This window comes from Loxodonta africana, chromosome 12 (genome assembly GCF_030014295.1).
Source record: "Loxodonta africana isolate mLoxAfr1 chromosome 12, mLoxAfr1.hap2, whole genome shotgun sequence".
In the NCBI taxonomy this organism is placed as follows: domain Eukaryota; kingdom Metazoa; phylum Chordata; class Mammalia; order Proboscidea; family Elephantidae; genus Loxodonta; species Loxodonta africana.
Genome location: NC_087353.1, coordinates 38,221,346 through 38,241,494, shown reverse-complemented (window position 1 = coordinate 38,241,494; position 20,149 = coordinate 38,221,346). Strand labels below are relative to the sequence as shown.

Below are 20,149 nucleotides of genomic sequence, written 5' to 3'. Positions count from 1 at the left end.
AGCACAAGCTTGGGTTAGCCACATCAAACACACGTGCAGAGGCACAGTCAGGTTGAGAAAGAACTTGAGATTAGCTCTGGAGTCTCCCTTTTCTCCCCTGCGCCACAGAAGACATCGGGAAATCCTGTGTGCCCTAAAGCAGTATAAGAAAAATAATATAAGATGATGAACAGTGAGTTTACCAGGACAGGTCAACTGTGACAGAGGCAAAGTAACTCCACAGCAGAGGCCTAAAAGACAGAACTCCTGGCCAGGAGGCCAAGGGGAAGCTCTAGCCAGACATCACATTACCAATGACACCAAAGAAGATAACCAATGCACCCTGAGAGCCAAGGGAGCAGACCTCAACTTGTATCAGTTGCATACTTCAGTCACAGATATATGTACAACACCCAAGGGGATTTCTGATAGTACCTCAGTGGTCACAATTCCAAGGAGCACCCTTAACTAGCAGAAAGGAGACTAGTAAGCAAACAGAGGCTACAAGTGGATTATAACACATGGACAGAGGATTCACCACAACATGGTCGCACAAGCCACATACACTCAACCTGTACGCCTGGATTCCATCTTGGAAAGGTGTGAAGGAAGAGATGATATTTGAATTGTTCAGTATCCAAAGAGAGACTGCAATATCCAAAGAAATGAATTCGAGTTATTGGGTAGGACTTAGTTTAGTAGGCTGGAATAAGTCCAGTATTTTTCCTCTAGTTTCTCAGTGGCCAAGGCTCACTGGAAGAAGAGATGAGTTATAAAAAATAAAGAAGCTATCTTGGATCAGGTGGACACTTGAGACTATGTTGGCATCTCCTGCCTGGAGGACAGATGGAAGGGTAGAGGGGGTTAGAAGCTGGCAAAATGGACACAAAGAGAGAGTAGAGGGAGCGAGAAGGCTGTCTCATTGAGGGGAGAGTAATTGGGAGTATGTAGCAAGGTGTATATAAGTTTTTATGTGAGAGACTGACTTGATTTGTAAACTTCACTTAAAGCACAATAAAAATTATAAAAAAATAAAGAAGCTACATTTTCTTTGTGTAAGTTTATAATCCTTCTACAGATGTTATGATGATTATCTTATGTGAGAATTCAATAAAAATACTTTCTCACATAGTATAAAACATCACCTTAAAAATAAGTGGACTTCCAGTTCCAGACGGTTTCTACTCTTCTCCCTACTAAACTCCCAAGTCAGTCAGCAGAACCTGAGAATGTAGACAGGCCACAGAAAAAAATGAGTGAAAAGCCACGAAAGATGGCCAGTACAACTCTGCTGGTAAACAGCAAATGCTGGCCACAGTATTAACTATGAATCTAAAGTCTTTGTGAGAGGGCTTAAAGTGTGAACTTTGAGATGAAGATAATAATAGGCTAGAGACAATCTCAGTGGACAGAGACCAGGGAAAAGAAAAAGAGGAAGATAACGCAGAACTACCCAGAACTCTACCCGCAGAAAAATTTCTTCCCTATAGCAAAATTGAGGGTAAGGTCCCAACTTATTAGCCTTTTCCCTACAGATACATGATGAAGAAAAACAGGACTTTGCCTATATGCACTTTTCCCCTCCCACACACCATAGTGAGAAGCCAACCTGCAGAGTCCTGTGGTCAGCTATAATATCCAGTGCGGAAGATAATGATCTGTAAAGGAGAGTACTGTCCTTTACAAAATCACACCAGTTACCAAGATTTCAAAGGTTATCTTCAAACTACCAACATCAGAATCATCTCAGGTGTTTAAGTGCCCTAAGCCAGACTTTCTGAATCAGAATTTTGTGAGTGAAGCCAGAAATTTAAATTTTAACTGGGTCCCAAAGTGTTGACAACTACTGATTTAGATGTTCATTTGAAAATGCTATGGAAAAGAACAGCCAAGAATCACTGGCCACTTAATAAAATGCAACAGCATAGAAGAACAGCACTAAGGTGAAAAAGCAGAGGCACAATGACCCAAAGAAATAGATTTGTGGAAAAAAAAAAGTAATAAAATATTGTTACCTTTAATTGGTATGTTTAGAGAAATTCAAAAGGCCAATATGTCCATAAAATAAGAAAAATCTGTTCTTAAAATGTAGTAATTATGGAATAAGAAAGAATTTTTGGAAATTAAAACCAAAAATTACTTTCAAAATAAAATAACCTAACTTTCAACAAAGGATGAGATGGAAAAAGTCCATGAAGCCTGTCTCTGGCATTGATTACAACTAAAAACTCTGACAGAACACTGAATGTAACTACTTGAGGACTCTGAAAAGCAAACAACAGCAGGAGCGCTGGGGAGGGGAGTCAAAGCAAAAGTTCAGGAACAACCTAAGTCAAAACTTGAGAAAAAAACCTAACTCACAATTTGAAGAACAACCAACATGCAGTGAGTTTACTTTTAAAAACAAAAAAATCTACCTTTATCGACCATTTTGACTGGAGGGCGGGCAGAGTCCAAGAATTATGCAGCAGGCACTGAGAGCAAAAACTCCAAGAGACATACCTCCTCCTCCTGGTTGAGGGAACCTGTAGGAACCTGTGAGATAGAAGGTGGGGGTGCGAGGGAGAAGTTCCCAGTTCCTTTTCTTTTTTTCTTCTCATCTTTTATTCTTCTGTTGACCATGCCCCAAAACCACGCTTTACTGCCCAGTCGGGGCACTTAACAGCCTAAGGGGAAATTCATCCCTCAGTCCTTCAGGGTAGTATGAAGAGAATGGGGGGATCTCACTGCTATGTATTTTTCTCTTCTCCCTCACTGCTTCAACCCAAGAGGACCCCAATCGGACATAACTGCACAAAGGGGAGGGATGGGGGACCTAAGACTGAGAGAAAGAAACCTCAACTTTATAGTGAGAAGACCTGGGAAAATGGACTCCTGGGAAGCAGGATGTGAGGAAAGTCCCTAAGAGGAGAGTGACAGAGAAGAGGCTCTCCTTATTCCACCAAGATGCACGTGTGTGGAAGAGACATAAAGAAGCATAGCAAAGGCTGTGGGAACTGAACTACAATAAAAACACCAGCAACCAACTAGAAAGATGTAATAACACCAAGATGTTAATTCTCCTCCGAATGAATCTTTAACTCAATGCAATTCTAATCCAAATCTCTCACATGTTTATTTTTTTACTTGATGAATATATTCTAAAGTTACTCTGCAAAAATTAATACCAAAGAATAAACAAGACATTTTTGAAATACCAATAAGAAGAGGCTTTAAAGCTACAATAGCATTAAAACACTATAATAATTATGCAGACAGAGAATGAGATCAAAGGAACAAGTAGTACAGACACATAAACACATGTATACGTAGGAATTTTATATATGATAAAGGCAGACTTTGAAATCAGTGGGTAAAAAAATAAAACATTCAAAAAAATGCTATCGCGACTAATGATTTTAGGAGGAAAAAATTAGACTTCTACATGACATCACATATAAAAATTCCACAACATTAAATAGCTAAACAAAAAATATTCAAAGAAGATGAAAGACCAATAGCTGATGAACATACAATTAGAAAAAATCAAATAACTGCAAATCAAATAACGTCTCTTTTCTTTAATCTTTCAGACTCCCATTATGTTAAAAAAAAAAGTGAATATAAGTGTGTGTGTCTGTGTTCATGTGAATGTGTCAAGTCTTTGAATCTTTCTACACTAAGAAAAGAAAAAAAAAAATTAGAAGTTAGTAGGACAGGTCCAAGTGCAGGGTGGTGTTTACAACTAATTGATCACAACCAGTTACAGATTCCTTTGTTCCTTCTACACTCCCACTGCTTTACCTGACCATCTTTGAACCTCTGGTGCCATAGTGGTTACGAGCTTGGCTGCTAACCAAAAGGTCAGCAGTGCCAATCCACCAGCTACTCCTTGGACACCCTATGGGGCGGTTCTACTCTGCCCTATAGGGTCGTTATGAGTTGGAATCGACTCAATGGCAATGGGTTTATACATAAAAAGAAATCATATGAAATTAAAAGGCAAATAAAAAGAGTAAATATATTTGCAACATATCAGATAAAGTTAATATTCCTAATATATTAAAAATTTGCACACAATGATATAAAAACTGGTAAGACTTCAGTGGATAAGTAGATAAAAAAAGGACCCTAAATATAAACAAAGAAACAAATTAAAATGAAATACCATTGTGCACATATTAATTCAGGAAACGCTGGGGTTGGGTAACACTCAATATGATGATGTAGTAAAGCACATTTACTACAGTGAGAGAAAGCTGACACAACCATATTAGGTAGCAAGAACCTTAAAAAATGTTGATGCCATCGGAAGGAATTATAATTCGGGAAAGTCTTCACTTCTAGCCTCAAATTTGACAGCTAAGTGATACTAGACAAGTCATGTACCATCTTGAGCAGCAGCTTCTTCCCTGTAAAATACGAATAACGCAAACCCGTTGCCGCAGAGTGGATTCCAACTCGTAGCAACCTGACAGGACAGAGTAGAAATGCCCCATAGAGTTTCCAAGGAGCACCTGGTGGATTCGAACTGCCGACCTTTTGGTTAGCAGCCGAAGCTCTTGACCACTACACCACCCTAACCTGCTGCCGTACTACGCCACCAGGGTTTCCAAAATATGAATACCACCAATTCATATAGTTGCCGTGATATTTAAAAGAGCAATCCCCATCCCACAAAAAAACCCAAACCTATTGCCATCGAGTCAATTCTGACTCGTAACAACCTTACAGAACGGAGTAGACCTGCCCTATAGGGTTTCCAAGGAGCAGCTGGTGGATTTGAACTGCCAATCTTTTGGTTAGCAGCCCAGCTCTTAACCGCTGAGTCAAAACATGTAAAAATGTTTTTAAAACTGTAGAGCAGAGGGTTGACTCCAGAGTCTGTGAACTCTAAGGGATTTCAGAAGGTCCTCGAGTTCCCTGCACGGGCAAACGTGAATGTTTGTGAAAAGGACCTACAGCTTTAAGTAGACCCTCAAAGGGGTTCCTGATCCAAAAGAAAACTGAGGATCCACCACAGGCACAGAACAAAATAAAAGTGAGGGTGTTCTTTCCAGTGACCAGCTTGATGCCTGGCACAAGACAGGACCAAGTCAGGAATTCACTATAAAAACCCAGGTAGTATTTAAGATGATATTAAACTTACCTCACTTACATCTAAACCCCTCAGAGTAGTATTTAGTGATTTCTTAGCAGATTACTTCATTCTCTGATGCAGTAGTGAAGGGAACCTGAAATTAGAAGAATATAACAGTCGGTTGGATCTAACTGGAACAATAACACGAAATTAATCTACTTTAGAAAATGTGTGAGGGAGCAGTAGCAAATAAATTTAATATACTTAAAGTGTTTTTTTGGGTTTGATGGTAAAGTGTTATTCTTAATTCATTAAGATATACATAATTAGCAAGTAGTATAAAGCAAATAAAAACTAGAGATTCTATATATTTCTTTTTAATAAAATGGAATATAAAAAATTATCATTTTTTCCTCCAAAATAGTTCTTCAGACCAGAAGACTAACTCTAAAACAATGATGAATGAAATCGAAGATCTAAATAAACAGAAATATCATATTCACAGATTGGAAGGGCACAACATAGTAAAGATTCATTCTTCCAAAACTGATCTACAGATTTAAATCTTCCTATCAAAATCCCAGCATGACTTTTTGTAAATACAGAAAAGGTTATTCTAAAATTTATATGGAAACTAGAATAACTAAAACAATTTTGAAAAAGAAGAGTAAGATGAGAGGAATTTCAAAATGTATTATATAGCTATAGTAATCAAGACTGTGTGGTACTGGCAAAGGTATAGCCACCAATGGAACAGAACTGAGGTGCTATTAATATATTTACATAAATATACCCAACTGACATGTGACAAAGGTGCAAAGGCAATTCAATGGTAGAAAGATACCTTTTTCAACAAATGGCACTGGAGTAATCGAGTATCTATAGGTAAAGCAATATACCTCAACGATAAGTCTGAGACTTTATCCAAAAATTAGCTCAAAATAGATCACAGACATAAATGAAAAACTATAAAACTGTGAGAAAAAACAGAGGAAAAAGTCTTCAAGATCTAGGGTTAGGCAAAGAGTTCTTAGACTTGACATCAAAAGCACAATCAAAAAAAGGAAAACTTGATAAATTGGACTTCATCAAAATTAAATCAGCTCTGTGAAAAACCTTGTTAATTAAGAGGATTAAAAAAAAAGCTACAGACTGTGAAAAAATATTTTCAAACTACATAGCTGACAATGGACTAGTATCTAGAATATATACAGAATTCTCAAAAATCAACAGTAAAAAACAAATAAGTTAGGAAATGGGCAAAAGATATGAAGAAGATATAAGGTTGGTAAATAAGCACATGAAAAGACATTCAAAATCATTAGCCATTAAGGAAATGCAAATTAAAACTACAAGGGGATATCACTACACACCTATCGGAATGGCCAAAATAAAAAAATAGTGACAAACACCAAATGCTGGTGAGGATGCTGAGAAACTGGATCACTCACACATGGCCAGTGGGAATATAAAATGGTACAGCACTCTGGAAAAGAGTTTGGTAGTTTTTTAAAAAATGAAATAAGCAACTACCATTGTTGTTTTTCTTAGCTGCCAGTGAGTCACCCCCGACTGATGGCGACCCTATGCATAATGGAATGAAATGCTGCCCAGTCTTCCGCCATTCCCATGATAAGTTGTGGATCAGACCATTGTGATCCAAACGGCTTTCAATGGCTGATTTTCTTTTTCCTCAACTACCACGTGACCTAGCAATTGCACTGTCATTTATCCCACAGAAGTGAAAATTTATGTTCACATTAAAAAAAAAAAAGCTGTACACAAATATTTATAGCAGCTTTATTCTTAATAGCCCCAAAATTGGAAACAACCCACATGTTCTTTAATGGGTAATGGTTAAACGACTGTGGTATATCCATATATGGAATACTACACAGCAATAAAAAAAACAAACTATTTATACATATAACAACCTAGCTGAATCTCCAGAGAACTACACAGAGTTTAAAAAAAAAAAAAAAAAGTCAATCCCAAAGGTTATATACTATATAAGTCTAGCTACAAAACATTTTTGAAATGACAAAATTATAGAAATGGAGAACAGATTAGTGGTTACTAAGAGTTAAGAAGGAAATGGGGGCAGGAGGAAAATAGGTATAGCTATAAAAGGGCAATATGAGAGATCCTTTGTGGTGACAGACATGTTCTGTATCTTGACTTATCAATGTCTATATCCTAGTTGTGATACTGTACTACAATTTTACAAGCTATTACCATTGAGGGAAACTGGGTAATGGTTACATGGGATATCTCTGTATTGTTTCTTATAACTGTATGTGAATCTAAAAGGATCTCAAAATAAAAATTTTTTAATTAATAATAAAAAATTAAAAGTGTAATTTTTTAAAAAGTACTTGAGAAACACGAAAGGAAAGAAAAACTAAACAAAAGGAATAATTTATATTTCAAATGTCAGTTCAAAAGGGGCCACTCACTGAGTGCCAAGTAAGGCTTAAAAAAAAAAAAAAGTAAAACTTTTCTGCATATATGTCATTTTTCAATGTAAGTGTACATGAATCGTAAGCATTCAGTTCAATTGCTTTTAACAAAACGAACACATCAGTGTAACCACCACCCAGATCAGGAAAACAGACCATTTGAAAAACCCAGAAGAACCCCCTCTTGTCACTAAGCCCCCTCTCAGTCACTAAGAACATAGGTTCTTAATTTTAATATGGTAAAAATTATCAATCTTCTCCTTTATGACTAGTGCTTTCTGTGTCCTGCTTCAAAATCTTTGCCTATCTTAAGGACAAGAAGATACTGCTCTTTGTATCATTGTTTTTCTTTTTAAATTCGGAGCTATAATGCACCTGGAACTGATTTTCGTGTATGGTATGAGATATGTGTCAACTTAATACTCTTCCATAAAAAAAAACCAAACCAAACCCGTTGCCGTCAAGTCGATTCTGACTCGTAGCGACCATATAGGACAGAGTAGAACTGCCCTACAGGGTTTCCAAGAAGCGCCTGGTGGATTTGAACTTCCAACCTTTTGGTTAGCAGCCATAGCTCTGAACCACTATGCCACCAGGGTTTCCTACTCTTCTATTTGGATATCTAATTGATTTAGTACCATTTATTGAAAAAGACCATCCTTTCCCTCATTGTACTGCATCATTAATTTTGTCATAAATCAGGAGACTATATATGAGTATGTGTGTTTCTGAACTCTGTTCCATTAATCTATTTATTATGCTTGTACCAATACCACGCTGTCTGTTACTGTAGCATTATAAAGTCCTAATACCTGGAATTGTACATCTTCTTATTTTTCTTTCTTCACTGAGGATGTCTGTGCTATTCTTGGTCATCTGCACTCCAATAGAAATTAAACTTCCCATAAATTGCACTGTCTAATTGCTGTTCGTGTGTAGAAATAATTTTTTATTGTCCTATCATCAAGCAACATTTCTAAATTCATTTATTAATTCTAATAACTTATCTGTAGATTTTTCTTCATTTCCTTTTTACTCTTTTTGCTTCAGTCCACATATTTTCTACTGAGACCTATCTTTCGTATCACTGACATCAACACCTGAAAACTACAACGCCTTGATTATTTGCATAACTATTTCTGTACCTGCTTTTTTCTCTTGATTCTGACTCCCGACATGCCTGGAATCTGGGGATTCAATGTCAGGCACTGTGTAATAAAAACTGTAGGGACTGCTAATGACATTATCTTCTTCAACAGAAGATTTTAAGAGTTTCTGGCTGAGAGTAAAAACTAATCCAATCAGAGATTAAGCTAATGTGAAGACAGTTTTCAATCTTGTTAAAACCTGATCTACTTTTGGTTTATCCTTACTTCCAGGATATAGTTCTTTAGAAAGTGCAACTGAAAGCCTAGGGTGTTAACCAAGACTCCCCTAACAGGATGAGGCTGCTGAAACCTCAGCTGAGCTTCTCACCCTTTTTACAGCCATTTTCTGCTCAAATTTTCTGCCTATTGGCTTGTGCCACTTGCTCATCTGTGACAACCTCTAAGAGGAAAACAGGTGACTTTTTTTTTGAGAGTTTTGTCTCATTTTATTATTTTTTAAATAATTTTTATTGTGCTTTAAGTGAAAGTTTACAAATCAAGTCAGTCTCTCACATAAAAACTTACATACACCTTGCAAAAAAAAACCAAAAAAAATACACCTTGCTACATACTCCCAATTACTCTCCCCCCAATGAGACAGCCCTCTTCCTCCTTCCACTCTCTCTTTTTGTGTCCATTTTGCCAGCTTCTAAGTCCCTCTACCCTCCCATCTCCCCTCCAGGCAGGGGGTGCCAACATAGTCTCAAGTGTCCACCTGATCCAAGTAGCTCACTCCTCACCAGCATCCCTCTCCCACCCATTGTCCAGTCCAATCCATGTCTGGCGAGCTGGCTTCTGGAATGGTTCCTGTCCTGGGCCAAAAAAAAGTCTGGGGGTCATGACCACCAGGTTCCTTCTAGTCTCAGTCAGACCATTAAGTCTGGTCTTTTTGTGAGAATTTGGGGTCTACATCCCACTGTTCCCCTGCTCCCTCAGGGGTCCTCTGCTGTGTTCCCTGTCAGGGCAGTCATCGGTTGTGGCTGGGCACCATCTAGATCCTCTGGTCTCAGGATAATGTAGTCTCTGGTTCATGTAGCCCTTTCTGTCTCTTGGGCTCTTTATTACCTTGCGTCCTTGGTGTTCTTCATTCTCCTTTGATCCAGGTGAGTTGAGACTCATTGATGCATCTTAGATAGCTGCTTGCTAGCATTTAAGACCCCAGATGCCACTCTTCAAAGTGGGATGCAGAATGTTTTCTTAACAGATTTTACTATGCCAATTGACTTGGACGTCCCCTGAAACTATGGTCCCCAAATACCTGGCCCTGCTTCGCTAACCTTCGGAACATTCAGTTTATTCAGGAAACTGCTTTTGGTTTAGTCCAGTTGTGCTGACCTCCACTGTACTGATGTTGTCCTTCCCTTTATGTAAAGTAGTTCTTATCTACTATCTATTTAGTAAATATCCCTTTCCCACCCTCCCTCCCTCCCCCCTCTCGTAGCCACAAAAGAATGTGTTCTTCTCAGTTTAAATTATTTCTCAAGTTCTTATAATAGTGGTCTTATACAATATTTGTCCTTTTGCAACTGCCTAATTTCACTCAGCATAATGTCTTCCAGGTTCCTCCATGTTATAAAATGTTTCACAGATTCATTACTGTTCTTTATTGATGCTTAGTATTCCATTGTGTGAATATACCCTAATTTATTTATCCATTCATCCATTGATGGGCACCTTGATTGCTTCCATCTTTTTGCTATTGTAAACACTGCTGCAGTGAACATGGGTGTGTAAAGGCTCTTATTTCTCTAGGATATATTTAGAGGAGTGGGACGGCTGGGTCGTATGGTGTTCTATTCCTCGCTTTTTAAGGAAGTGCCAAATGAATTTCCAAAGTAATTGTACCATTTTACATTCCCACCAGCAGTATAAAAGTGTTCCAATCTCTCCACGTCCTCTCCAGCATTTATTATTTTGTGTTTTTTAGATTCATAGCAACCTTGTTGGAGTGAGATGGAATCTCATTGTAGTTTTGATTTGCATTTCTCTAATGGCTAAAGATCGAGAACATTTCCTCATGTATCTGTTAGTCACCTGAATGTCTTCTTTAGTGAAGTGTCTGTTCATATCCTTTGCCCATTTTCTAATTGGGTTGTTTGTCTTTTTGTGGTTGAGTTTTAGCAGAATCATGTAGATTTTAGAGATCAGGCGCTGGTCGGAGATTTCGTAGCTGAAATTTTTTCCCAGTCTGTAGGTGGTCTTTTTACTCTTTTGGTGAAGTCTTCAGATGAGCATAGGTGTTTGATTTGTAATAGCTCCCAGTTATCTGGTTTCTCTTTAGCATTTTTAGTAATGTTTTGTATTCTGTTTATGCCATGTATTAGGGCTCCTAACTTTGTCCCTATTTTTTCTTCCATGATCTTTATCGTTTTAGACTTTATGTTTAGGTCTTTGATCCATTTGGAGTTAGTTTTTGTGCATGGTATGAGGTATGTATGGGTCCTGTTTCATTTTTTTGCAGATGGATATCCAGTTATGCCAGCACCATTTGTTAAAAACACTATCTTTTGCCCAATTAACTGACACCAGGCCTTTGCCAAATATCAGCTGCTCATATGTGGATGGATTTACGTCTGAATTCTCAATTCTGTTCCATTGGTCTATGTGTCTGTTGTTGTACCAGTACCAGGCTGTTTTGACTACTGTGGCGGTATAACAGGTTCTAAAGTCAGGAAGAGTGAGGCCTCCCACTTTGTTCTTCATTTTCAGTAATGCTTTACTTATCCAGGGCTTCTTTCCCTTGCATATGAAGTTGGTGATTTGTTTCTTCATCTCATTAAAAAACGTTGTTGGAATTTGGATCAGAATTGTGTTGTATATACAGATAGCTTTTGGTAGGATAGACATTTTTACAATGTTAAGTCTTCCTATTCATGAGCAAGGTATGTTTTCCCACTTATGTAGGTCCGTTTTGGTTTCTTGCAGTAGTACCTTGTAGTTTTCTTTGTATAGGTCTTTTATGTCTCTGGTTAGATTTATTCCTAAGTATTTATCTTCTTCGGGGCTACTATGAATGGTACTGATTTGGTGATTTCCTCTTTGATGTTCTTTTTGTTGGTGTAGAGGAATCCAACTGATTTTTTATGTTTATCTTGTAACCTGATAGCCTGTGGAATTCTTCTGTTAGTTTCAGTAGTTTTTTTTGAGGATTCTTCAGGGTTTTCTGTGTATAAGATCATGTCATCTGCAAACAGAGATACTTTTACTTCTTCCTTACCAATCTGGATGCTCTTTAGTTCTTTACCCAGCCTAATTGCTCTGGCTAGGACCTCCAGCACAATGTTGAATAAGAGTGGTGATAAGGGGCATCCTTGTCTGGTTCCTGCTCTTAATGGGAATGTTTTTAGAATCTCTACATTAAGGATGATGCTGGCTGTTGGCTTTGTATAAATGCCCTTTATTGTGTTGAGGAATTTTCCTTCTATTCCTATTTTGCTGAGAGTTTTTATCATGAATCGGTGTTGAACTTTGTCAAATGCCTTTTCTGCATCAATTGATAAAATCATGCGGTTCTTGTCTTTTGTTTTATTTATATGGTGGATTACATTAATTGTTTTCCCAATATTGAACCATCCTTGCATACCTGGTGTAAATCCCACTTGATCATGGTGGATTATTTTTTTGATATGTTGTTGAATTCTCTTGGCTAGAATTTTGTTGAGGATTTTTGCATCTATGTTCATGAGCAATATAGGTCTGTAATTTTCTTTTTTTCTGTTGTCTTTAGCTGGTTTTGGTATCAAGGATATGCTGGCTTCATAGAATGAGTTAGGGAGTATTCCATCCTTTTTCTATGCTTTGAAATACTTTTAGTAGTAGCGGTGTTAAGTCTTCTCTGAAAGTTTGGTAGAACTCTGCAGTGAAGCCATCCTGACCAGGGCTTTTGGCGGGGGGGGGGCGGGGGGAGGAGTTTTTTGATTACCTTTTCAATGTTTTCTTTTGTTATAGGTGTATTTAGTTGTTCTACTTCTGTTTGTGTTAGTTTAGGTAGGCAATGTGCTTCTAGGAATTCAACCATTTCTTCTAGGTTTTCAAATTTGTTAGAGTACAATTTTTCATAGTAATCTGACACGATTCTTTTAATTTCAGTTGGGTCTGTTGTGATATAGCCATCTCATTTCTTATTCGGGTTGTTTCCTTTCCTATATTTCTTTAGTCAGTCTGGCCAATGGTTTATCAATTTTGTTGATTTCTTCAAAGAACCAGCTTTTGGCCTTGTTAACTCAATTGTTTTTCTGTTCTCCAGTTCACTTAATTCTGCTCTAATTTTTATTATTTGTTTTCCTCTGGTACCTGACGGTTTCTTTTGTTGCTCTCTTTCTATTTGTTCAAGTTGTAGGGACAGTTCTTTGATTTTGGCTCTTCCCTCTTTTTGCATGTGTGCATTTATTGATATAAATTGACCTCTGAGCACTGCTTTAGCTGTGTCCCAAAGGTTCTGATAGGAAGTGTTTTCAGTCTCACTGCATTCTATGAATTTCTTTACTGCCTCCTTAATGTCTTCTATAACCCAGTCTTTTTTGAGCAGGATATTGTTCAGTTTCCAAGTATTTGATTTCTTTACCCTGGTTTTTCCGTTATTGATTTCTACTTTTACGACCTTATGGATGTGTTTTGGATTCTGCAAAGGCTTGCTTTATGACCTAATATGTGGTCTATTCTAGAGAATGTTCCATGTGCACTAGACAAGAAAGTATACTTTGCAGCTGTTGGATAAGTCTACGAGATCAAGCTGGTTGATTGTGGCAATTATATCTTCTGTGTCTTTACTGAGCTTCTTTCTGGACGCCATGTCATTCACCGAAAGCGGTGTGTTGAAGTCTCCTACTATAATTGTGGAGGTGTCTATCTCACTTTTCAACTCTGTTAGAGTTTGTTTCCTGTATCCTGCAGCCCTGTCACTGGGTGCATAAATGTTTAATATGGTTATATCTTCCTGGTAAATTGTCCCTTTAATCATTACATAGTGTCCTTCGTTATCCTTTGTGGTGGATTTAACTTTAAGGTCTATTTTGTCAGAAATTAATATTGCCATTCTTGTTCCTGTTTGATTGTTGTTTGCCTGATATATTTTTTTCCATCCTTTGAGTTTTAGTTTATTTGTGTCTCTAAGTCTAAGGTGTGTCTCTTGTAGGCAGCATATAGACAGATCGTGTTTTTTTATCCAGTCTTCGACTCTCTGTCTCTTTATTGGTGCATTTAGGCCATTTACATTCAGTGTAATTATAGATAAGCATGAGTTTTGTGCTGTCATTTTGACGCTTTTTTGTGTGTGTTGTTGACAATTTCATTTTTCCACTTACTTTTTTGTACTGAGAAGTTTTTCTTGGTAAATTGTGTGTTCCTCATTTTCATAGTAGTTGAATTTATTTTTGCTGAGTCATTATATTTATCTTGGTCTTTATTTTGAAGTATGGAATTGTTAGATCTCTTTGTGGTTACCTTAATATTTATCCCTATCTTTCTAAGTAAAAACCTAAACTGTATCGTCCTATATTGCCTGGGTTTCCTCTCCATATGGATGATCTATGCTTCCTGTATTTAGATCCTCTTTTTTTATTATTGTAATCTTTTACATAATGACATCAATGCTTCCCCGTTTTGAGCATTTTTTTTTTTAATTAATCTTATTTTGTTTTTGTGATTTTCCAATCTGAGTTGATATCAGGATGTTCTGCTTTGTGATCTTGTGTTATGCTGGTATCTGATATTATTGATTTTCTGACCAAAGAATTTCCTTTAGTAATTCTTGTAGCTTTGGTTTGGTTTTTGCAAATTCTCCAAGCTTGTGTTTATCTGTAAATGTCTTAATTTCACCTTCATATTTGAGTGAGAGTTTTGCTGGATATATAATTCTTGGCTGGCAATTTTTCTCCTTCGGAGCTCTATATATGTCATCCCATTACCTTCTTGCCCTGGTTCAGACTTTTGGGCTCACTTGTCTATGCTAATTTTCTCTCCAGGATCTTGGTCAATCAAACTGTTTTTATAACCTTGAATTCCAATTTTAGTCTCTCCATCCCCCATACAGGAAACCCTGGTGGCGTAGTAGTTAAGTGCCACGGCTGCTAACCAAAGAGTCGGCAGTTCAAATCCACCAGGCACTCCCTGGAAACTCTATGGGGCAGTTCTACTCTGTCCTATAGGGTCACTACGAGTCGGAATCGACTCGACAGCAGTGGGTTTGGTTTTGGTTTTGGTACCCCCATAAAACTTCCAAAAGCTCTCCTCAGCTTCTGTGTTTGCTAGCACCACTGTCTGTTCAACTTTATCACCTCTTGGAGGTATCATCTTCAAAATAACTCTCCTAGAGACAACTGATGTGACTTTTCCCGTTAATAAAATTAAAAACCCCAAAACAAAAACTCTTAGCAAGTTAGAAGCAAAAAAGAATTCCCTACTTCGTTAAGACCTATCAAAAAACTATGGTAAACATTAACCAAACCCATTGCCGTCGAGTTGATTCTGACTTATAACGACCCTACAGGACAGAGCTGTCCCATAGAGTTTCCAAGGCTATAAATCTTTACACAAGCAGACTGCCACATCTTTCTTCCATAGAGCAGCTGGTGGGTTTAAAACATCCACCTTTTGCTTAGCAGCTGAGTGCTTAACAATTGTGCCACCAAGGCTCATAGGTAAACATCATACTTAGTAATAAAACACCAGATGTATTACAATTCATAGTAAGAACAAGATAATAACAAGGGAAATCACCTGTACTATTCCACATGGCATTAGATGCCCTAGCCAATGCAATAAATCAAGAAACAGGAAAAAAAAAAGTATTCATTTTGGAAAGCAAAAGACCCCCCAAAAGTTATTATTTCTATAAAACATTAACACCTGCTCCTATAAAACTCAAAGAGAACTGGGTGATAAATGGAGCACAGACTGACATGGTCAAGGATTGCATTTTACTCGAATTCCACAATTAATGCCCACTGAAGCAGCAGTCAGGAAATCAAACAACACATTGCATTGGGCAAATCTGCTGCAAAAGACCTCTTTAAAATGTTAAAAAGCAAAAATGTCACTTTAGCACTAAGGTGCGACTGACCCAAGCCCTGATATTTTCAATCACTTCAGATACATGCGAGAGCTGGACAATGAATAAGGAAGACCAAAGAAGAATTAACGTATTTGCATTATGGTGTTGGGAAAGAATACTGAATATCCGTGGACTGCCAGAAGAATGAACAAATCGGTCTTGTAATAAACATAGCCAGAGTTGTCCCTGCAAGTGGGGATGCCGAGGCTTTCTCTCACGTACTTTGCACATGTAATCAGGAGGTACCAATCCCTGGAGAAGGACATCATGCTTGCTAAAGTAGATGGTCAGCAAAAAAAGAGGAATACCCTCAATTAGATAGACTGACACAGTGGCTACAACAATGGGCTCAAAACATAGCAACGATTGTAAGGATGGTGCAGGACTGGGCAGTGTTTCGTTCTGTTGTACACAGGGTTGCTATGAATTGGAACCAACTCAATAGCACCTAACAGCAACAAAGGAACAATCCACCAAGAAGACATAACCTTAATAAATATCTACGCACCCAACGACAGAGCTCCAAAATACTAAAACAAGCTCTAACAGCACTAAAAAGAGAAATAGTTCTACAATAACAGTAGGAGACTTCAACCACACCAATCTTGGTAAAGGACAGAACATCTAGAAAGAAACACAACAAAGATACAGAAGATCTAAAGGCCACAATCAACCAGTTGACCTCATAGACATATACAGAACACTCCACCAACAGCAGCAAAGTATACATTCTTTTCCAAGACACGTGGAACGTTTTCCAGAATAGACCACATTTTAGGCCACAAAACAACCCTCAATAAAATCTAAAACATCAAAATAATGTCAAGCATTTTCTCTAATCACAACACCATAAAAGTAGAAATTAGTAACAGGAAAAGCAAGGGAAAAAAAAATCAAATACATGGGAACTGAACAACACCTTGCTTAAAAACAACCAGGTAATAGAAGAAATCAAAGAGGGAATAAAAAAATTCCAAGAATCACATCCCACTTTGAAGAGTGGCATCTGGGGTCTTAAATGCTAGCAAGCAGCCATCTAAGATGCATCAATGCATCTCAACCCATCTGGATCAAAGGAGAATGAAGAACACCAAGGACACAAGGTAATTATGAGCCCAAGAGACAGAAAGGGCCACATGAACCAGAGACTATATCATCCTGAGACCAGAAGAATTAGATGGTGCCCAGCCACAAACGATGACTACCCTGCCAGGGAACACAACAGAGAACCTGCGAGGGCGCAGGAGAACAGTGGGATGCAGACCCCAAATTCTCATAAAAAGACCAGACTAATGGTCTGACTGAGATTAGAAGGATCCCAGTGGTCATGGCCCCCAGACCTTCTGTTGGCCAGAACAGGAACCATTCCAGAAGCCAACTCATCAGACATGGATTGGACTGGACAGTGGGCTGGAGAGGGATGCTGGTGAGGAGTGAGCTACTTGGATCAGGTGGACACTTGAGACTATGTTGGCATCTCCTGCCTGGAAGGGAGATGGGAGGGTAGAGGGGGTTAGAAGCTGGCAAAATGGACACGAAAAGAGAGAGTGGAAGGAGGGAGCGGGCTGTCTCATTCGGGGGAGAGTAATTGGGAGTATGTAGCAAGGTGTATATAAGTTTTTATGTGAGAGGCTGACTTGATTTGTAAACTTTCACTTAAAGCAGAATAAAAATTCTTAAAAAAAAAAAAATCCCAAGAATGAAATGAACATGAAAGCACATCATACCAAAACCTTTGGCACACAGCAAAGGCAATGCTCAGGGGCCAATTTACAGCAATAAACACACATATCAAAAAGGAAGAACAGACCAAAATCAAAACATTAAGCCTACAACTTGAACAAATAAAAGAGAACAGCAAAAGAAGCTCACAGGTATCAGAAGAAAGGAAATAATAGAGACTAGAGCAGAAATAAAGGAAATAACAGAAAAACAATAGAAAGAATCAACAAGAGCAAAAGTTGGTTCTTTGAAAAGATCAACAAAATCAACAAACCAATGGCTAAGCTGACAAAAGAAAAACAGGAGAGGAAGGAATAAACCAAAGAAATGAGATAGGGGTCATTACAACAGACCCAACTGAAATACAGACATCATAACAGAATACTATTAAGGACTGTGCTCCAACAACTTTGAGAACTTAGAGGAAATGGACAAATTTCTAGAAACATACTATCTACCTAAACTAACACAAGCTGAGAGAGAAAATCTGAACAGACCCATAACTAGAGAAGAGATTGAAGAGGTAATAAAACAACAGCAACAAAAAAAGCCCTGGCCTGGATGGTTTCATTGGAGAATTTTACCAAACATTCAGAGAAGAGCTCAAAACAGTACAACTCAAACTCTTTCAGAGAAGGAAGGAATACTCCCGAGTTCATTCTATGAAGCCAGTATAACTCTGATACCAAAGCTATGTAAAGACACTACAAAAAAAGAAAATTACAGGGCAATAACTCTCATGAATATAGATGCAAAAATTCTCAATAAAATTCAGCATCATATCAAAAACATAATATACCAAAACAAAGTGGAATTCATACCAGATACGCAAGGATGGTTCAACATTAGAAAATCAATCAACGTAATCCACCACATAAATAAAACTAAATAAAAGAATCACATGATCATCAAAATCAATGGAGAGAGGAATCCCGACAGCCATGGTCCCCAGACCTTCTGTTGACACAGGACAGGAACCATCCCCGAAGACAACTCATCAGACATGAAAGGGACTGGTCAGCGGGTGGGAGAGAGACGCTGATGAAGAGTGAGCTAATTATATCGGGGGACACTTGAGATTGTGTTGGCAACTCTTGTCTGGAGGCGGGATGGGAGGATAGAGAGAGAGGGAAGCCAGCAAAATTGTCACGAAAGGAGAGACTGAAAGGGCTGACTCAAGAGGGGGAGAGCAAGTGGGAGTAGGGAGTGAGATGTATGTAAACTTATATGTGACAGACTGATTGGATTTGTAAACGTTCACTTGAAGCTTAATAAAAGTTAATAAAAAAAAAAAATCAATGGAGAAAAGGCATCTGATGAAATCCAATGCCCATTCCTGATAAAAACTCTCAATAAAATAGGAATAGAAAGAAAATTCCTTAACATAATAAACGTTGTCTATACAAAACCAACAGCCAACATCTGAGAAAGCATACTCCCTGAGAACAGGAACCAGATAAGAATGTCCTTTATCACCACTCTTTAATATTGTGCCAGCAGTTCTGGCTATGGTAATATGGCAAGAAATAAATGGCATTCAGGTTGGAAAGGAAGAAGTAAAACTATGTCCATTCACCGATGATATGATCCTATACATAAAGAACCCCAAAGATTCCACAAAAAAACTACAGGAACTAGTAGAAAGATTCAGCAGAGTGGTAAGATACAACATCAACACACAAAAATCAGTTGCATTCCTATACACCAAGAGAGAGAACTTTGAAAATGAAATCAGGAGAACAATACTATTTACAGTAGCCCCCCAAAAGATAAAATACTTAGGAATAAATCTATCCATGGATATTAGAGACCTATACAAAGAAAACTATAAAACACTACTGCAAGAAACCAAAAGAGACCTACAGAAATGGAAAAACATACCAAGCTCATGAATAGGAGGATTCAGTATTGTGAAAATGTCAATTCTATCCAAAGCTATCTACAGATATAATTGCAACCCTGATCCATAAACCAACAGCATTCTTTAATGAGGTAGAAAAACTAATCACCAACTTCATATGGAAAAAAAAGAGGGCCCGGAAAAACAAAGCATTAATGAAGACAAAGAACAAAGTAGGAGACCTCACATTACCTGATCTCAGAACCTACCATACAGCCATGGTAGTCAAAAGCCTGGTGCTGGTACAATGACAGACTCATATGCCAATGGAACAGAACTGAGCACCCAGATATAAATCCATCCACCTATGGTCAGAAGATCTTTGACAAAGGCCCAAAGTCGATTAAATGGGGAAAAGATAGTCTTTTAAACAATAGTATTGGCAAAACTGGATGTCCATCTGCAAAAAAATGAAACAAGACCCACACCTCACACCATACACAAAAACTAACTCAAAATGGATCAAACAACTAAACATAAAACCTAAAACTATAAAGATCATGGAAGGAAAAAAAGGCACAATGTAGGGGGCCCTAATACATGACATAAATACAATATAAAACATAATTAACAATGCACAAACACCAGAAGATAAACTAGATAACTGGGAGCAACTAAAAATTAAACATTTATGCTCATCAAACCAAAGCCAAAAACCCAATGCCATCGAGTCGATTCAGACTCATAGCAACCCTATAGGACAGAGTAGAACTACCCCATAGTTTCCAAGGAGCGCCTGGCGGATTCAAACTGCTGACCCTTTGGTTAGCAGCCGCAGCACTTAACCACTACGCCACCAGGGTTTCCATGCTCATCAAAAGACTTCACCAA

At 37.9% G+C, this 20,149-nt stretch overlaps 1 protein-coding gene across 12 annotated transcripts in view; it reads right to left on the bottom strand.

Annotated features, from left to right (window-relative positions):
* NCOA1 (nuclear receptor coactivator 1) overlaps window positions 1–20,149 on the bottom strand; it is a 279,928-nt gene that overhangs the window by 159,711 nt on the left and 100,068 nt on the right. For 10 of the 12 annotated variants that reach the window (XR_010323560.1, XM_064295108.1, XM_064295105.1 and 7 more), the window contains exon 3: window positions 5,108–5,192. The gene's annotated coding sequence lies outside the window, so the exon portion shown is untranslated. The remainder of the gene's footprint in view (window positions 1–5,107; window positions 5,193–20,149) is intronic. The other 2 variants (XM_064295109.1, XM_064295107.1) reach the window with 1 other exon arrangement.